The following is a 20,517-nucleotide window of genomic DNA, read 5'->3' on the forward strand; positions in this document are numbered from 1 at the left end:
AGCCAAAACGGCAGTCTTCAACGAGGAAATCTCCTCTGCAAAACAGATCAAAGAGGAAAATAATGCTTGAAGTGTTCTTCGATATCAAGGGTCTCGTATATTTCGAGTTTATTCCTGAGCATCGAACTGTCAGCAAGGAGGCGTATGTTGAAATTCTTCAGCGTCTTCGTGATGCAGTTCGACGAAAAAGACCCAAATTGTGGCAAGGACAGAATTGGGTTCTTCATCATGACAATGTACCAGCACATCGGTCGTTCTTGGTGGGCGAATTCCTCGCACAACACAAAATACCTGTCCTTCCGCAGCCATCATGTTCTCCAGACCTTGCTCCAGTAGATTTCTACGTGTTTCCAAAGGTCAAAACACTACTCAAGGGACGGCGGCTTACGTCAGTCGAAGATGTGAAAACTTACGCGACGCGGGCTCTGCAGGAAGTGACCAAAGATGGGCTGCAGGAGTGTTTCGAGAAGTGGTATGAACGTTGGCAGAAGTGTGTCACTGCCCAGGGGGCGTACTTTGAAGGCGGTGTTGTGTAAATGGTTACATGTCATCTGCAACGAAGGTATTTATACATGTTCCGTTACTTTTTGACCCTACTGGTATATTCCAGAATCAAAATAATAAAAACGCAGGTAGCCTATCAACTACTGTGCACCTTAGTGTAGTTTTTCAGGAAGGAAAATTTAACAAATTAATCGCATTAGTGCTAGTACTCTATATCATCGGCTTAAGGCTGGTTCACAATAAACCGAGAACGGAAACGAGAACGAGAATGGAAATATCGTTAAAATGCTCACATTTAAATACATTTATTTTAACATTATTTCCGTTCTGGTTTCCGTTCCCGGTTTATTGTGAACCAGCCTTTAGTGTGTAAACCTGCTAACAAACATATAATTTTACAGGGGAAACAAAAAAAAACTGATTATAAATTAACCCTGAAACTTTAGGACCTGATTCAAAGTACCAGTGGAATTAATTCATACTCAGTATTATGATAAAATAAAAGTAAACTTAATCCGTTACATTACATCAAATTCCGATTCAGACAGGACAGACGAGAATATTATGTTTCAGAAATTTGTTTATATTTTAATCTGGAGATGGAGATTGGAGATGGCTGGATAATATTTTTTAATTAACTGCGATTGCTTTGATATTTATAAGTAGAAGTATCTTTCAAGCTAAAAACATCTTGTCTAGTTAAGTGTTCGCGAAGGCTTCCGCGGCTGGTGTACATGGTGTGTGAGTAAGCTTCAGGGCTTCTACCGCGTTGTCTTGATGTTGGTGGCTGACGTTTCGACCGCTGTTTCGACCACAACACAGCGGTCGAAACGTCAGCCACCAAAACCAAGACAACGCGGTAGAAGCCCTGAAGCTTATCCACACACCATCTTGTCTAGTTATTTACGTGTTAAGACGAGTGTTTTTTGATTTACAAGATAAAAATATATATTTCTTTTCTAGTGATTTACGAGGTATAGGTACTATACGACAAACGGATCTGAAACCCTGACTCAAATAGTCTACCTGTCCCTCGTAAACCTACCCCACACCACACCACTCACACCCCAGCCTTACTCAGGTCATTACAGAGGTCTAACGCTCCCGTCAAGGGAAAAGACAAGGACACTAAAGAAATAGGTGTTGCCACATTTCATAACTTCACATTTTCAAAGTTATTCTGAGCAATTCTTAAAATAAAATTAATTGTTTTATCACTAATTAACATGTATTTTTACTAATATTACATATTGTATTCTTAATATTGTAGTTGGTAGAGGGGAAGAGAAGGCCTGATGGCCTTATCTCTACCAGGTTAAATAAATAAATAAATAAATAAATAAATAAATAAATACAGATGCACACACATCACGAATTCATAAGTTTCACGAAAAGCGGAAGATTTAGCAAATTGGCAACCACTAGATAGTATCTCAATTTGTGAACTAAACAGATGGTCAAGCTCGAGGAGGAGGTCGTGGTTCGAGACGGGGACAGGTTCAGGGGAGGAAATGGTTGCAGAAAAGGAAGCGAAATCAATCATTTTCGTTCACATATTTTCCGAGGTTTCAGATTCGTTTGTCGTATAGTAAAAATGTCTTGTCAGGTAATTCACAAGGTAGAACTATTTTATCTGTTGACTTAGAAGTTAAAGAGTTTCTTGACTGGCGATTTAGAAAGTACGTAAAACATCTTTTGTGGTGATTTACACAAGATAAACATATTATCTGTTGATTTACAGAAAATAAACATCTGTCTGGTGATTTACAAAAGGTAAAGACATCTTGATAGACTGTCGATTTACAAAGTAAAATTATCTTATCTGTAGATTAAAAAGTTAAATTAATTACTTTGTCTGGTGATTTATAATGAAGGAATGAATGGGTTTTGTTTACCGACAGTTGAAGGAATTGATCTACTGCATGTTAAAATAGAAGGAGACTGGCTGAAACTAAAAAAGGTATGACTTTATAACTGTTGATATGTTGAACAAACTTCCTGTTGATGCCCAAATTGTAGATACAGTACGATTATTTAATCCTGACAGTCGCCGACAATGTGCGCCTGGGTCAGCAAGTCCATTAAGTTAAGCCAAGGTGTGTTCAGGTTAGTCTGTCGTTTACTTTCAGAGCGATCGGATATCACATATGCGGTAAAGCGTTGTGTTTCCAGTACAGTTAAGCTGTACTGAATTTCTTTACAGACCACTCGCTCTTATCTCTCCTCCGGAACTCTCCCCAATACTCATATTACTTTCCCTCTTTCACGTCCCTGAGCTGTCAGGACTAAATAATCGGTCTGTACATGGTGTTTTATACAATTCATTCGTCAAAAACCGGTTTTATAATTCAAGGGTATTTTTATGCTAATATTATGTAATATTTTTAATTTTGTTAATTTTTCACCATCAGTTACTATTTTGGACTCAATTTTATTATGTTTCTTGTATACTTGTGTAGGACTATTTGACGATTTCTAGTCCACACCTGTGGAGTAACGGTCAGCACGTCTAGCCGCGAAACCAGGTGGCCCGGGTTCGATTCCCGGTCGGGGCAAGTTACCTGGTTGAGGTTTTTTCCGGGGTTTTCCCTCAACCCAATATGAGCAAATGCTGGGTAACTTTCGGTGTTGGACCCCGGACTCATTTCACCGGCATTATCACCTTCACCTCATTCAGACGCTAAATAACCTGAGATGTTGATAAAGCGTCGTAAAATAACCTACTAAAATAAAAAAAAAATTGACGATTTCTATAGGCTAGGAGTTGCAGGTATTATGGCTTGATACAGAATTTGAATCAGTTAGTTCAAAGTTATACTTGAAGTTGGTGAGATTGTGATACTCCCATACTGTTCCTTAGCCAATGACATTTCAGTTGCCATGAGGCAGTGGTCGGGAGAGCATTGTGAATTCGCAGTAAAAGCAATGATTGTGTGAATCTGCACGACGAGAATTTCGGCGTCATTTTCAGCTTTGGCGTCATGATCCGGTTTTGTGACCCCACGCTGTCAATACATGGGTTGAAAGATCTGAATCAACAGGTTCAACCTTGAGCAAGAAGCATCCAGGACCAGCAGTCAAAGTCGTCATCCAGCAGAGTCCTCAACTTTCTGCAATCGTTAGGTTTGTCTCGCCACACTGTGGCCAGAATATTGCCTTCAGGTCTCAAATTGCATCCATTCAAGCTTTAAACCGGGGATGCCAACAGATAAGTAACTTTTGCTGAACCGTTGTTACCAATTACGCATTACGACAGCTCTTTGGAGAGCGTCTCATGTCGAAAAATAACATAGATTAGCCCGCGCGATCGCCTGATCTTTCAGTGTGCGATTTTTGGGAGGATTTTTAAAGAGTCGAGTGTATGCTAGTCGTCCTCAAACCCTAAATTAAATGAACTAAAGCTAGGATTCGTGACAACATTGCATTGATCAACCGAAATTCTCGTCGTGTAGCTTCACAACCGTCATTGTTTTTACTGCGAATTCACGATTCTCTTCTGTCCACTGTCTCATGGCAACTGAAATGGCAATGTCTAAGGAACAGTATGGCAGTATCAGAGTCTTACTAGTCCCGTCGCTCTAATTTCCGGCAGCCAATCGCGTTGCAGGTCGGCTACATTTAAACGTGTGCTTCTTGTGATTCGCTGAGAAAGACGTTATTCATTTCTTAAGGCTCGATAAATACTTAACATAACCGCCCGCCATTTTGGCTCTTTCGTTGGCGTTCGCAGAAAGCACACGAAGACGTTATTTGCCGCTCAATTATTTGCTGAATTACAGTGCGTTTGATTTATTATCATAGAAGCTACGACATGATAATGTTTAACGGTGCGGCAAATAGATTCCTCGTATGATAGCTCGGCAACAAAAGAACAAAAATGGCGAACGATACTACCTACCTAGACTTTATAGAGCCTTCACTTCCTAAGACGTAAGCAAAGGGGAGGAGTCACGCCGGGAATAACAGCGTCGCGACTTTAACTTCAAGTATGACTTTGTGTTAATCAATTCAAAATCTCCCATTCATGTCATCCTGTAAAAAAATTAATTATAAAGGGAATATCATTTGGAACATGAAAGAGGAACCGATTTGTTTCGAAACACATAAAACATATTATGACAAAGCATGCATCAGTCAGACGCGTATGTCAGACGGTAGCACGTTTACTTGCTGTTTCGGGGCTGCGCTAGGGCGTTGGTTCGATTCCCGCTTATTTTTCAAGGTTTTCCCGAACTATAAAGATGTCAGGTAATCCTAAGGCGATTCCTCGGCGTCAACTCGTCAGATACTCCATATCATCAATAGATACATTGATGTCAAATATCTTAGTGGCTGTTAAAAAGAGTCAACAGTTCGAAGCCAAGTATGGGTTCCATGTCCAGTCCTATGTAGATTTAATTGAAGTTTAAATCCTGCGGTATGCTCATTAACTAGCGGAAGAAGAACAAGTTTATCACGATTAGTTGTTGGATTTTTTTTTATTATTTAATGTAGAACTTATAATGAAATGATAACGTCTACGTGGAGCAAGGCCTTGCAATTAAGGAACCTGAATGACTTATTAAATAAATGACCGTTTGAGTCACGGCTCCGCTTGTTCATTAGCAGCGGTACAAGGTCAAGCAACTGCTGCAGCTGAGTTGTATGTAGTTCATTAAAATTTTCTGCAGAGCAAAAGAAAAAGAAAGACCGCGGAGTCTATACTACGTTCGGCAAATGGTATGCAGTATTGGCCTTATGTGCTTATCAATCTCTGATGCTACAAAATAATTGTCACAAAAATGCACAAATGAAAAATTATATTTGTGCAAATTGCGAAAAGCTTGTGCAACATTCTAAATAATTGTACAGAAAGATAAAATTAATAAGATTTGCAGAAAAAAATATCTTCTTCTTCTTCTACTTCAAGGTTAGACCATAAGCCTGTGCCGACTCAAAGCATATCCCTCCACCTGGTCATGGGACGTCCAACGGAACGTCTGCCTCTAGGTCTATATTGTAACGCCTGTTTCGATAGTCGAGATGTCTCCATTCGGTCTATATGCTGTCAGTTTGTTTACTAATTCATATATTTGTAATTGTTCTCTAATATCGGTATTGCGAATATGATCCCTTATAGTGTATCCTGCTATCCTTCTTAAGAAGCGCATTTCAGCCGTTTCGATCTTACTTTTTCCAGATTTATTTAATGTCCAGTTTTCACTTCCATATGTTATAAGTGGGACTGCCAAAACCTTATAGAATCTCATCATTGTCTCTTTAAAAAATGTGAGATTGAAAATACCAAGAGGTTATTTAACTATAATTGGGCTGTATGCCAACAGGAGGAGAGGAGACCAAAGACTTCTATTTAAATCTTCAAAAACATATAAAAAATATATATAATTTGCTTCTTGCAAATTTTATTATTTTCAACTGATATTGCCATACTCTAGGTAGGCCTAGATGTAAATAAATCATTACACTTATATTTCTGCTGAATTTACATCACATTAAAGTACGTCTGTTTTTATGAGCACTTCATGCCTTAATATACCTCTTGATTATTCATCCGAACTTTTGTTCACTTATTTTATTGTTCTAGAAATTAGGCAAATTTATCATAATGCTTTATTAAACTTCATACATAAAAATCGCAAAAGAATTCAAATTGTAGGCCTATCTAGCATTATAAATACAAAACTAAAACAACCGATCTTATACGACTGAAAGAACCAAAGTGTTTCACAAGCATGGCTCTTAAACAAAGTTACAATAAATTATAACATAATAATTAAAAAATAACCAAGTTTGGAAAATTTTGTTAGAAAATTAAAAAATAGCTTAGAAATTTAATTTTTAAATTATATGTATTTGTTTAATATGTATTTTTGTATTTCTTCGTTGTTCCTGCAATAACTCCTATGTGCAAAATATATTTTTTTTTCACTAGAAAAAAACATTTATTCATTCTATGGCAGTGGCACATAGCAGATTGTGAATTCTTACATTTTCGAAAGAAATAAATATAATTACATATAGGAGATTTTATTATTTGTTGTATAACTATTTAAGTTATTTAATAGAGCAAAAATCTGAAAATCGATAAATATGTCACATAGGAGTTATTCCAGGAGCAACGACGATTTGTATAAGTTAAATTGTTAAAATTTAAATTGTATTTTTTAAGTTAATTTATCCTTAAGTTTCTAACCCACTGTATGTCTAATAATTATGTCTATCTTTGCTAAGTACTGTATGTTTGCTTAATTCTCTGAGCACGAGATTTTACTCCTTCAGGGAAGAATTATGTTTGCAATAAATCTGTACAAGTTATTTTGCTAAGAATAAACTGAACTTTAACTTTGGAAAACGTATCATGTGTCTTTCACGTGTTAAATTTTATGTTACCTTGTTAACATGTTTCGGCCTGTTATTGGCCATCATCAGAACTGCTTGTTGCTGGTCGTGGCGCCTTTTGCTTTTCTTCCTGTGGGGGTGTGTTTGTGTAGTGTAATGATGAGTCAAAGAATGTGTGTGTTCTGAAATTAAGTTGTGTGTTGAGAATTTCATCTGGATGTATTTTTGTGTGTTTGTATATTTCGTATTGTTCTAGTGTGTTTAGATTATGGCTTTTTGGTTGGATGTGTAGAATTTCCATAACTTTAACCTGAGAAAATATCAAAATTCTTCATGTCTGTTCTTCAAAATAAATTATTTGCAGCCTCCTAACTCTGTTACTGAAAGACGGCTCCTAATTTCAGTTTTAGAAGATTCATGGGACTAAATGCTAGCTCACAATTTATAATATACAATGGAATTGTTGCATCATACTATAGGCCAATGGTCTACATTTCTTGACTCGCGGGTCAACCCCTTAATACACAAGCAGGGAGGAGGGGTAAGGCATCATCTCCATCCCCTTCGTCATCGAGGTACAAGGAAAAATGCACATAATTTGAAATAATCTCGTATGTACACCACGCCATTTTACTGTCATAATTTTGTACTGTACATTGAAAACGAAAACGCTTATAAACGTAATACTATTCGCAATGCAAGGATAAAAGGAGAAGGCTATGTTTCTTATTCTGGAGGGAAGTACCTCAGAAAATCAAGCCCGACATTCTCACTTGCAAGTGCAATGCGAAATATTATTTAAACATTAATGAGGAAGTGATAAATGAAACATGAAGGTAGGCTATTTTCATTCTCTTGAAAATAAAAACTCTCAAAATATCTATGTATTCAGACTTTGGTTGAGGTTACTGAAGTTACGCGTATACGTACAAAAACAAGCTACAGAGCAAGAGTTGGCAATGAAGATGTTCACGAAGGCTCTTTTAAAAGATCTCATTCTTACAGTTATGCCGTACTGTAACACGTTTGCAAGAGTGTGTTTATGAAAATCCATGATATTTCACATAACAGAATTTGTCAGTTATTGCTTGAAAATACTACCCCTAAATACATTACACATTTCCTTTTAAGAATATGAGTTTTATAACAAAATAGTAAACAATTCGAGAATTATGTCATAAAAATACGTTTGCACCACTTTTTCATTGCAGAAACCAGTTAAGTGAAAAATTTTTTCATATTTTTTACAGCTAAGTTAAAACGCACAAAATAATTTTCCTTAGATAAAAAGTATTGAAATATGTACTACTTTCAGCAAAAAATATTAAAACCACTACCAAACCATTTTGTCTGATGTTAGACAGTTTCTTTTTTATTTTCCCACAATTGGCTAACTTGACGCTTCGCTGGTTTCTGAAATAAGCGATTCAATACGGATATCTTATGCGAAGTTTTACCGTTAGATGGCAGGAGCGTTCCATTAAGCGTTGTATATAGAGAAAAAATGGCCGCCCCTCTAACAGCTGTTCGTATCGACTGTCATTTTATGATGATGGTTGCCTAGTAACCAAAGAAGAACAAACCAAAGAGCACAGAATAATTAGAATAATATTACTATAGCTTGTACTCTTTGACCAAAATATAGTATGGTAATCGATTAGAGCCAGTTATACTATCGATACTTCACACGCCACACTAGAGCGCTCTACCGGATGCAATAGAGAACCTCAGGTATTATATTATCTTTCGTAACGAAGTAATGACGAAACTATGACGTAGCTGTGTAACAGTTGTACTGTTATACGCGATGTATGTAGTGATTATTAGTAAGGAATTTACACACGACGTATAAACGAGCTACTCATTGTATAAGTATAAGACAGTTAAACGTCTGTATAAAGAGTTTTTATTAGTAAGGCCGTATGTAAATCCTCAATGTTTATATACCGGAAAACAAATGCACACGCAAAGCGCAACCCTCAAAATACACGCGCGCTATCTGTTGGTGCTAGTTCAGGATATCCCTATTGTACGCGTTTTGTACTCTGGTCAACCCTGAGATATACGAAATGCAGAATGTTAGCAAAAGAACACCTGGTGTCATACTTATGATTGAATTTCAAGCACTGAAGGTTACGCAATTGCCTGTACGACAGCGAGACTGATATTCGCAATACATTCCCAATGCGGTGAGGTCAAGCCTGGAGAAACGAGTTTGCTCACTGCAGCAGCCGGCACGCAGCTCGAAGGTTAGTAACCCGATAAGATAAGAGCAGCTTATTATTGTTTTTATTGCTCAAAGCCGTTCAGGTTGAGGTGTTGGAGTGTTTCGTAAACACAGACCAGAGCAACTAGTTCATTTCTTAACACTTGTCTCTTACCTTTTACGCTAATCATTTCTGTTTACACTCGAGGACTTCGGAATGTTGAGTCATGACGTGTCTGTTGAATTAACCATCAAAGTTCAAAAAACAACACGGGACAGAGAGCGACGACCAATCAGCGGTTCACGACACGTCTGGAACGGAGCACTCCACTTCGAGCCTCAAAGAAATGCAGAAAATACGGAGTTGGGTTAAGAAACGACAAAATATGCGACACGTATGGCTTTAAAAGAGGGATATAACGCAGTGACGACTTGTAATCAGATTACAATATTGTTTAATATTTCAATTTTCAATTATACAGGGACATCATTTTATTTTTACTTGCATTTTTATTGTACCTGCATTTCTGAATGTACTTCACTCCCACCCCTTCACTAATGTCATTGCTTCAGTCAGACACACAAACTTACGGCCGCTGTTGCATTCGAAGTCTTCAAGCAGTGAAGTAAAGACTGCAGTGTATAGTGTGTTTATAAATATGATTGCGTTTTCTATAGAAGAAAGAACCTATATTAATAATATCGTACTAAAAAATTATATTCAAAAAACGATAAATTCAATTTCAGAGAATATGCTTCAAAATGTTTTTAATAATATGCGTACTGAATTGAAGCCTGCATTGTAATGAACGGCAACCATTTTCAGCAACTTGTTTAAAAATTCAGATTAGCTTTTTTTGAATTGAGGAGGCTAGAAGCAAAGGAATGCTAGTGACATTTGTAATAACATGAGTTAAGTGCATCCAGTGTAAGCAAAAGTATCTAAACTTTTAGTGGCAAAGGGATATTTTAATCGCATCACACATTAAAATTTAAATAAAAATTTCACCGATTTTACCAACGCTTAAATATTTAAACCCCATTTTCTCAAAAGTAACTTAAGTGCACTTACAGCCCTTTACTTATGTCCCCCTCAATTTAAGTGCACTCTCTATATTGTATGTTAACACAAATAATTAATATGCTAAGTAAAGTAGACATTACATAATGAACATAGCCGCCTGAAAAGTTGAGTTAAAAAAAAAAAAATGTTACTACTCTACTGCATTTGATAAATTCCGTAAAAGTGATGATCAAACTGAAAATCGTAATATCGTATTTCCCTACAACATAAATGGATACACTACTTTTCTCTCCTCCTATACCTAGTAAAATGATTTGTTTACATATTGCACTAGTAACATCAAACTCCTGTAATGGAAGGGGGCAACAGTGTTTCCGAGTATAGCCAGGTTAATGTTAAAAATGTTGGTAAAAATAAAGTGATGTCCCTGTATAACTTATAATTTATTACAACCATTAATAACTGCTAATACATGTTATTTTGTGAAAAATATTATGAATGTTGTCGCCTCTACGGCATCATCAGATACATGATTTACGATGTTATCTAATATAGGATATTCACTCTTACAGAAGGTCATTAATTTTTTATTCATGAGCTTTATGCAATGAGTGCTTTGTACTTATGGCTTTTAAGGAACCCAGAGGTTCATTGCCGCCCTCACATAAGCCCACCATCGGTCCCTATCCTGAGCAAGATTAATCCAGTCCCTATCATCATATCCCACCTCCCTCAAATACATTTTAATGTTATCCTCCCATCTACGTCTCGGCCTTCCAAAAGGTATTTTTCCCTCCGGCCTCTCAACAAACACTCTATATGCATTTATGGATTCGCCCATACGTACTACATGCTCTGCCCATCTCAAACGTCTGGATTTAATGTTCCTAATTATGTCAGGTGAAGAATACAACGTGTGCAGTTCTGTGTTGTGTAACTTTCTCCAATCTCCTGTAAGTTCATCCATCTTAGTCCCAAATATTTTCCTAAGAACCTTATTCTCAAACACACTTAATCTCTGTTCCTCTCTCAATGTGAGAGTCCAAGTTTCACAACCATATAGAACAAACGGTAATATAACTGTTTTCTAAATTCTAACTTCCACATTTTTTGACAGCAGACTGGATGATAAAAGCTTCTCAACCGAATAATAACAGGCATTTCCCACATTTATTCAGCGTTTAATTTCCTTCCGAATGTGATTTATATTTGTTACTGTTGCTCCAAGATATTTGAATTTGTCCAACTCTGCAGAGGATAAATTTCCAATTTTGCTAATATATGTTATTTTGTGAAAATATTATGAACGTTTTCGCCTATACGGCATCATCAGAGACATGGTTTACCATATCTAATATACAGTAGATTATTCAATCTTATAGTAGATCATGAATTTATGTGTACAATATTGATTGTTAATTCATGAAATTTAATTATGCAATGAGTGCTTTGTACTATGAAGAGATATTAATTTTGATTTCATAATTTGTGTTTGAAATACGAATTTATCAAATTCTATGTGATATGGCTTTATTTGTGCATAAAGTTCATGTTACATGTTTATCCATTACAGTTAAAATTGATGGAAAACATAATTATGATTATGTATGTTAAAATTGTATTAATTTAAAATTTCTGTAATTTGGTCGATTATTATAATTAAAATTAATAAAATATTGTATGACGTCTTTGTATGTATATACACATAATATAACTACTGAATGTACTGTAGGTTAAAATTTCTTCTAAGTGTGGTTTCGTATCTATTAAGAATACGTTAATCTGGTTGCTCTATGATATGTTGCGATGTTTGTGCCTGAGAGACGAAAATGTTTATTTACTGTGACCCCATTAATTTAGTATGTGCGATGCATAAGTGTAGTAGTTGTCAAGCTCCTTTTGTCTGGCCTCCACTAAGTCCCACCTCGAAAGGAAGGCTATTAAAAATTTTTACTGCCATACAACGCATAATTATTCAGGTAATCTTTTCGTACTTTGATTTTATTGTAATTGTAAATTTAATACTAATTGTAATTTTATTGTTGATATTGTAGTTGGAATCTCCTGGTAGAGGGGCAGAGAAGGCCTGACGGCCTTATTTCTACCAGGTTAAATAAATAAATACTAAATACTAATACTAATACAACGCACTCCTTTTTGATAGCACGATAGACTTGCCGATGGAATATGAAATTCATTTTTTTGGCGTGTATTTATGCTATGAACTGTTGAATTAGTTGCAAAGTTTTCCCGATTACATACGAGGAAGATTATTAATGAAAAGATGTACTGACAAGCCATGGGCATTATTTGTAGTTTTTTTTTAAATAGTCCCACACGATTCCCTAGATTTGGAACCTACTATTATTCTAATTACTCTTTTTTGTAATAGAAATATATTGTTACTATCTGTGCAATTTTCCCAGAATATTATTCCAAAACTCATTACCGAGTGGAAGTATGCAAAGTATATTGTTTTTAAGGTATTGATATTTACTATCTTTTGCATAGATCTAATAGTAAAACAAGCTGAATTTAGTTTGGAGGTAATTTCTTTAATATGATTTTTCTAATTTAACACATTATCGATTTTTAAGCCAAGAAATTTGGTTGTTGTTGTTTCTAATAGGGATCTATTATTAATTATTGCGCTACAAATTTGCGACGTTGAATTTGGACAGGATTTAAATTGAATGAAAATGAACGTCTTCATACCGATGAGATGGATCGTTAAATTATCAACCTACTTATCAATAAACCAACCATATCCATCCTAGTGTCGTAATAATGGGGGGTACACCCACTTCGTGATCTTACTGTAGATTGGCAACCACAAGACGATCGAGGACGACAATAAGTCGTTTTATTTATGAGGACGAGGACACCTGAGGAATTGCTTTTTTTTTTTTTTCAAGAGGACAAAGTTACATATTACACAGCTTGTCAACAAGTGGGTTACTTATCAGTTATCACAGTAGAATGCTGACGATGCCTTATGGACGTCAACAAGCCGAACTGTTGTGTCAGCTCGAAGAGGGAGAATTTATCAGACTTCTAGGAAACGTGACAGTTTCATTTTTCTGTTCCGCCTACAGATTCCAGATTCTCTGAAAACTGTTTATCTTCCACTGACGGTGAGATACCGGTATCAAAGGTAACGACAGGATGATCTATGACAAAAGGGTACAGTGCACACCCCAGCTCTATGAATATCTTTCTACAGTTTGATCGGTAATCATTTGTTTCTCGTTGTTGGTAACTCTATAGCATCTATTAGATGTTTTATGGTTGTGCTAACGGATGGAGTTACTTGTCAACAATGTGACGCTGAAACGTGTGTTCAGGTTACTGCCCAGCGACAGTCCTGATGTATTTTTATATTTGTGATGATTGGTTAATTAATATTAACCCGGCACACTCACAATCACACTCACATTCATACAAATTTCCAGACTCTAGACACCCAGGGAATTCCTCTTCTTCAAGAAAAATTCACCGAGCCGAGCCCGGGAATCGAACCCGGGACCACCTGATGTGGAAGCCAGCATGCTGACCAACAGATCACGGAGGCAGTCAATCGGTAATCATGTACATTAAAGTTGTATACAGTATGCTACATTGCAAAACAAACGAATTATTTCACATAAAAATGTGGCCGGAACTAATTCGTTACCATGACAATAACAGTGGGAAATCAGGACAAAGACAACTTGATATTTTACACGGTATGTTAGGCCTACTTACACGGATAGTGGCAAACTGCACTTCACAGAAGATTTCGGAAGTGTGCACCAGCACATTCACAGCACAATCCAGCCCTTTTGCGTCATGACGATTGTATGCGTTTCAAGATGTTTGGCGTATCCTATTTCTAGCATCCACAATTTACATCCAGCAGGTGTTCCCGGATTGCATGACATTGGGAGTAAGCAGTACCCATCACGTGACCCCACAATGAAAAGTGACAGAGTGTCAGTCGGGCGAACGTGTCGGCCATGGAACAGGTCCTTTACGTCCAATCCATCTGCCTGGATATGGCTCCCCCATTGTTCCAGGCGACTGACCGTCATACCACTTGATTGAGTAGCGCAGCGATGGCGAAAATGTAATCGTGCGCCGAGCTACTGTGTAACCTGCAACGTGCATAGCACCTATGGAGGGAGGCGGATACCCGAAGGGGAAGTGAAGCAACTGTCTGACTTATTAACGGATTTTCATTTTCCTTACGTCAAGCACTTAAATATAATTTTATACAGTACAAGGCTACAAACTAATGTTTAGTACGTGTAACGAAGAAAGAAATGAACAATAAATTAACATTATCACAACCTAAAATTAACTGTCTTCAGAATGTCTCTGCGACAAAGTTTCAAAATCAGGAAATATGTCACTTACTGCCAGTCGTAGTTGATCACAAATGTATTTGTCTGTCAGTCGTGATCTAAATTTGGTTTTTACTATTTTAATTGTTGAAAATAATTTTTCACAAACGTAAGTTGTAGCGAACATGGCTTCAACAGAGCAAGCGAAAGAACGAAGCTTTCGATATTTATTTTTTGGCAAAGATTTTAAAGTTCAACATTTGTCAAGTCCTTACATCTAGCTTTCATTTGACATCACATAGTAAATCAGTAAGTTCAAATTGAAGAGCTAACCGCATTATTCGTACATCTGCTGAAAAAGGGTCGACGTACAGAGATGATGATGATGATGATGGTGATGATAACAACAACAATAACACAACCTTTTAATGTTTCATCAGTAACATGTAGTATAATGCCGTTTTATGTTATACAACCGTTTTCCTCGTAATACTTGTGAACAAATCATACATTTAATATTCTCATCACATTGATAGCAAAAAAATGCGTCCTCCCATCCTACTTGGAACTTTCGTACATGGTTTCGAGAGAGACACACGCGACTCGCAGGTCAGAGACAAATACAAATGGAACGGAGTTTGACTCCAGTGAGTGAGAGGGTGGGGGTTGGCGGAGGTTAGAAGCAAGCGAAATGCACAGCTATCACTGCGAGCCACAATGTCTCGCGAGTCACGTTCTCGCCACGGCTGGAGTAGCGTATAGCATGCCTCAGTATTTGCACAATAAAATTTAATGTGAAATGTTTATGCTCGAGGGTTAAACGATTAAAATGTTAAGAGAAGTTCAATATCTGACGTCACTTGCTTAACAAGTGATCAGACTCTTGTATTGATATGGTATTTGTTTATTTGTCTTATCATATATCCATCTTAACGATTCTCCAGCAAACAAATTTAGACGAACCACAGTAATTCCATTCTATTTTTTTAATTGATTATTTTACGACGCTTTAACAACTGTAGTTATCTAGCGTCTGAATGAGATGAAGGTAATAATGCCAGTGACATGAGTCCAGGCTCCAGCACCGAAAGTTACCCAGCATTTTCTCTTAATGGGTTGAGGGAAAAACCTCAATCAGGTAACTATTCATATGTAAAATTATAATTTTCTTCGAAAATAATTCCATTTTTTTTAATTATTCTTAACATCAAAATTGCTGCCAACCAGTTAGTATTTTGCCAAATAGATTTGAAAGTTCTTTCGTTAATTTAATCAGTTTTTGTTATTAGATAGTAACAAAATTCTTGCTCTAATGTTAGTACAGTAGGCTACTTTAGAAATAGAGTCGATCAATTATTCGTTATCGTCAGTAACTGAACAATATTACGTACACGCTTATTGTTTGAGTATTGTTTTATCGCCAATTATCACTGCCTGCCAGGACTTTGGAATGCAAGGAATGGTGTTCCAAACAAACTTTGCTTTTTGCAGCGAGCAAGTCGCTCGGAGCCAAACACTTGCCAAGTATGCCGTAAACGTGGGAATATTTGAAAACAGTGTCTCTATATTCAGCAGTTGTATACAGTTACAAAACTTGCTTCATCACGCTAAGTGTGCCTTAGCATCTATTCTTGACCCGACTTACATAAGGGAACTCTGCACGATCAGTCCGAAAACAGTCTGTACTTATATTACACAGCAAGTAATACATTTGGTTTTGCAAACATTTCTACGCTGGGCATATGCAGAACTCCGAAGGCTGTTGAAAGTTGGATTTATTATAGCGTATTTAAATATTAACAAAGTAATGTACCGTAAGGTGTGCGTAATGTAACTAAATACGATTCCATAATGTTGTGGTATCGAACATTTATAGACACAGGTTCTGTGTTTAAAAAAACATGCAGGAGGTCGCAGGCGAAACCCAGTACGAGAAGCAGCTATCTCTTGGCTTGGTCCCCAAACTCCACTGATTTAACCCCTCCTACTTCGTGTAGGGTTATGTTACAGGCATTGTCTATTCACAGAAACCCAGGAACATTGATGATTTGAGAGTAAAAATTACTGAAGCTTTTCAACAAATCACCCCTCTTGTGTTACAGCGGACATGGGCTGAATTGCATCACCGTTATGAGTTGTGCAGGGTGAGTAATGGGGGTCATGTTGAGCTCTGAGGAATCTCCCATCTTTCAGTGTTGTATGCACAAAGTTTCAACAAATAAAGTTCAGTAGTAAATGTAAATCAAGCTTTCAGGCTTGACTCCCTGTAAAGTTGATTTGAACAATTTCGAGGGAAAAATTGTTCCGGGGCCGGGTATCGAACCCGGGACCTTTGGTTTAACGTACCAACGCTCTACCAACTGAGCTACCCGGGAACTCTACCAGACACCGATCCAATTTTTCCCTCTATATCCACAGACCTCAAAGTGGGCTGACAACCGTCAAGCAATCAACATTGAGTGCACACTAACTCCGTGTGACTTAAATTGTGGTTTTATGTTAACGAACAGTGACGTATATTATGCAAATCAAGCTTTCAGGTATGTTTTGCATACACCGATCCAATTATGCAAATCAAGCTTTCAGGTATGTTTTGCATACACCGATCCAATTTTTCCCTCTATATCCACAGACCTCAAAGTGGGCTGACAACCATCAAGCAACCAACATTGAGTGCACACTAACTCTGTGTGACTTAAATTGTGGTTTTATGTTAACGAACAGTGACGTATATTATGCAAAACATACCTGAAAGCTTGATTTGCATAATATACGTCACTGTTCGTTAACATAAAACCACAATTTAAGTCACACAGAGTTAGTGTGCACTCAATGTTGGTTGCTTGACGGTTGTCAGCCCACTTTGAGGTCTGTGGATATAGAGGGAAAAATTGGATCGGTGTCTGGTAGAGTTCCCGGGTAGCTCAGTTGGTAGAGCGTTGGTACGTTAAACCAAAGGTCCCGGGTTTGATACCCGGCCCCGGAACAATTTTTCCCTCGAAATTGTTCAGTAGTAAATGTTTTACTGTGTTTTTATTTTATTCATACCCAAACGGATCACCCTGTATTTCCTACATTCAGATGTCAATATTTCGAAAATTTGTCAGTACAGCGCAGGACCTGTGAAAAACTGAAATGCATTTTTGACGGCATGTTACTGTCACGTGCTATTAGTATAGCATATTGGATATTACAATGTAGCACACAATGGCTGTTGAGAACTGAAAATAACCAAATTGTTGACTGATGCCCTTTAAAAATCTACAATTCAATTAGTGTATATGAATCTCATTACACAATACAGTTTATAAAAAAAGTTTTTCTTTTTCAATGTTTGTTACAATATTCCCTCTTTCTTTTATTCCTCATTATTTGATACTATCTCCCTTTACTCCTCTATAGCTATTCTTGTATGAATAACTAGCTGTTCCGTGTCAATTTGGAGTCCGTGCGTGTTTTGGAAAGTGTGTCAGTATGTGTGTCTGTTGAGGAAGGTACAAAGTATAATGTGATGAGAGTGGCTATGTAATGTAGATAGTAATGTATCTGATAAAACGAGAAGCTAAATTGTTTCGCAATGCACAATATTTATAATGACTATTTCCTTTATATGACGTCATTCCATTTTCGGCCAATGAAGTGTAATTAAATTTTGAATTCCAACAATCACACTCATACACCGCGAAATTTCTCCAGCTCGATTTATTGCTATCAATTTATCGCAAGGTCGTTCTTTTGTTTAGTCAGTGTCGCCAACTGTTTCCACGTTAATCGATGAGCATGAAATGTTAAATGTTAGGTTTTATTTAACGACGCTCGCACCTGCCGAGGTTATATCAGCGTCGCCGGTGTGCCGGAATTTTGTCCCACATGAGTTCGTTTACATGCCAATAAATCTAATGACATGACCCTGTCGCATTTAAGTACACTTAAATTCCATCGACCTGGCCCGGGATCGAACCCGCAATCTCAGGCACAGAAGGCCAGCGCTATACCAACTGTGCTAACCAGACCGACATGAGCATGACTCCATTGTACTAAATGAAGTGCGAAATCCTACTTCCACAACTTCGTCCATTGTATCTAAAGAAAATGACAATTCTTCATAACAATTGTTCATTTAATTAATGTAGTAATCAGGTTATTTGTAATTATAGTATAAAATGTTTAAATTAAATTATGATTTCAGCAGATAATGAAAACGTATTTCTGTTATAATAACAAGAGAAAAACGCAGTACATGTAATTAACATTTGTGCGAGATCGTGCGTATTTGCTTGTTTTCCGCACAGAACCAATACGCGGTAAGTGTGAAATACCACATTCAGTATTCCCAACGTAACACACATAACAATTTCCCTCTTCTTACCGCTTAAGCGCGACATTCATTTTACTGCTTTAGGCTTTTAACATATTATTTTTAGAGACGTTTAACATAGTAATAATTATAAATTGGAAACTTACCACTGCAATTTCACCTAAATTGCAATGCTAATTATTGTTTTTAAATATTTACAAAAATTAAGTAAAGTCTACTACTCCACGAAACTTATTGCATTCCTGATACAAGTAACATTAAGGAAGCCGTGAAAAAATCAACAAGATTCCAGATGCCGATGTTATTACTGCAATATGTTATATAAATAATATTGTTAAAATATTAAAATGAAAAATAAAACATTACATAACCTTACCGTTTGTTTTAAGTTCGCATTTATAGACTGGGGGAAAAAAAAGACAGACGTATATCACGGCCTGCTGGAGTATAGTAAACACAGAAAACATTTTATAGCAACAATGTTGAAGAAAGATATTTTGGTGTTCCGAAGTTGGCGTCATTAAACAGAAACCAACATGGAGATTTCATTGCAACTAATTAGAAATTCGTCTTTCAGGTAGGTAATAAACGATCTTCGCACAAAATAATGTACGATACACGAGCGGTACGTTTCGCTTTTTCAATCTTTTCCTCGACCATGAAAACGTCAACATACCGCTCTTGTAACGTATATTACTATTTTATACCTGTATTTCGCTTTTCTTAATTGGCACTACTTAATAACATTCAATTTCTTAATTATTCATCTATTTCGACTTCACAATGTCTGAATAGGTTAAGTATTCATAAGTATACAATTATTAACATTTTGTGAGAGAATTTTAGGGATATATTATTTACATTTTACTTTATTCACGAAATAGTCGTAATAAATGTCACCTAAGGTCTGAGATTTCCCAAATAAATCCACTTCCTTCGCTCGTGGATTTATCGGCAAATCTGAGACCTCTTGTGACATTACTATAGAAAAATCATGATATTTATATCATGTGCCTTATGTTAGACATCTCCAACTCAGAATATATCACTCCTCTGATTTGACAATACTGGTGATTATGATTGTTATCAGAGCTGAAACCTGACGAAAGGAAGAAAGGACTGGCAAATTTTTCCTTCAAAGTATAGGTAAGTACAGCTTAATGCCTTGAAAAATCGATTTTTCAAAATATTTTTTTTAAATATGCACCAACTATTCAAGTTTACCTCAGTGAAACAATTATTTCAATATCTGTATTAGTTTTGAAATTACGAATTTCAATGCAAGACCCTGCACATGGTACCACATTGCATAGGCCATTTAGGCTTGTATCTTTAACGCTATCTTCCTACTAACTACATTTTGAAAATTCATGTCCACGATAATTCTGAAACTACTGAACAGAATGTTGCGATATTTTTTATGCATGTTTACATGCATATTATCTACAAAAATGACCAAAACCAAGCGCTTCTGTTAGATATTTTGTCTACAAAAAGTAATTTTAAACTAAAAAACCTTGAAAACTTGTTACATAAATTTAAACATAAATTAAAAATAATATTTATTTACCTGGAAATCTAATTATAGCCAGTCTCGTGGCGCTATATTTAGCTTTAAAATGATAATAAAAGAACATGGAAATGTTAAAAAATTGGTTGAGTTAAGAGTGAAAATATGGTTTCTGACAAAGCGAGTAACCTTATCAGTTTGCATAACGTAATTAAACTGTACATTTAAATTCATGTTAGAAAGTTGAAAGCTATTTTACTACAATGAAGAAAGGTAGGGTTTTTAAAATATTAA

General features: G+C 36.4%; 1 protein-coding gene and 1 non-coding gene across 3 annotated transcripts in view; both read right to left on the bottom strand.

Annotated features, from left to right (window-relative positions):
- The window catches only part of Dip-C (dipeptidase C), an 894,313-nt gene that overhangs the window by 380,401 nt on the left and 493,395 nt on the right, over positions 1-20,517 (bottom strand). The gene's annotated exons all lie outside the window — the stretch shown is intronic.
- On the bottom strand, positions 16,698-16,770 carry TRNAN-GUU (transfer RNA asparagine (anticodon GUU)). Its single transcript has one exon. It is a non-coding gene; the product is annotated as a tRNA-Asn (tRNA).

Source organism: Periplaneta americana, chromosome 5, assembly GCF_040183065.1.
Source record: "Periplaneta americana isolate PAMFEO1 chromosome 5, P.americana_PAMFEO1_priV1, whole genome shotgun sequence".
Classification (NCBI taxonomy): Eukaryota; Metazoa; Arthropoda; class Insecta; order Blattodea; family Blattidae; genus Periplaneta; species Periplaneta americana.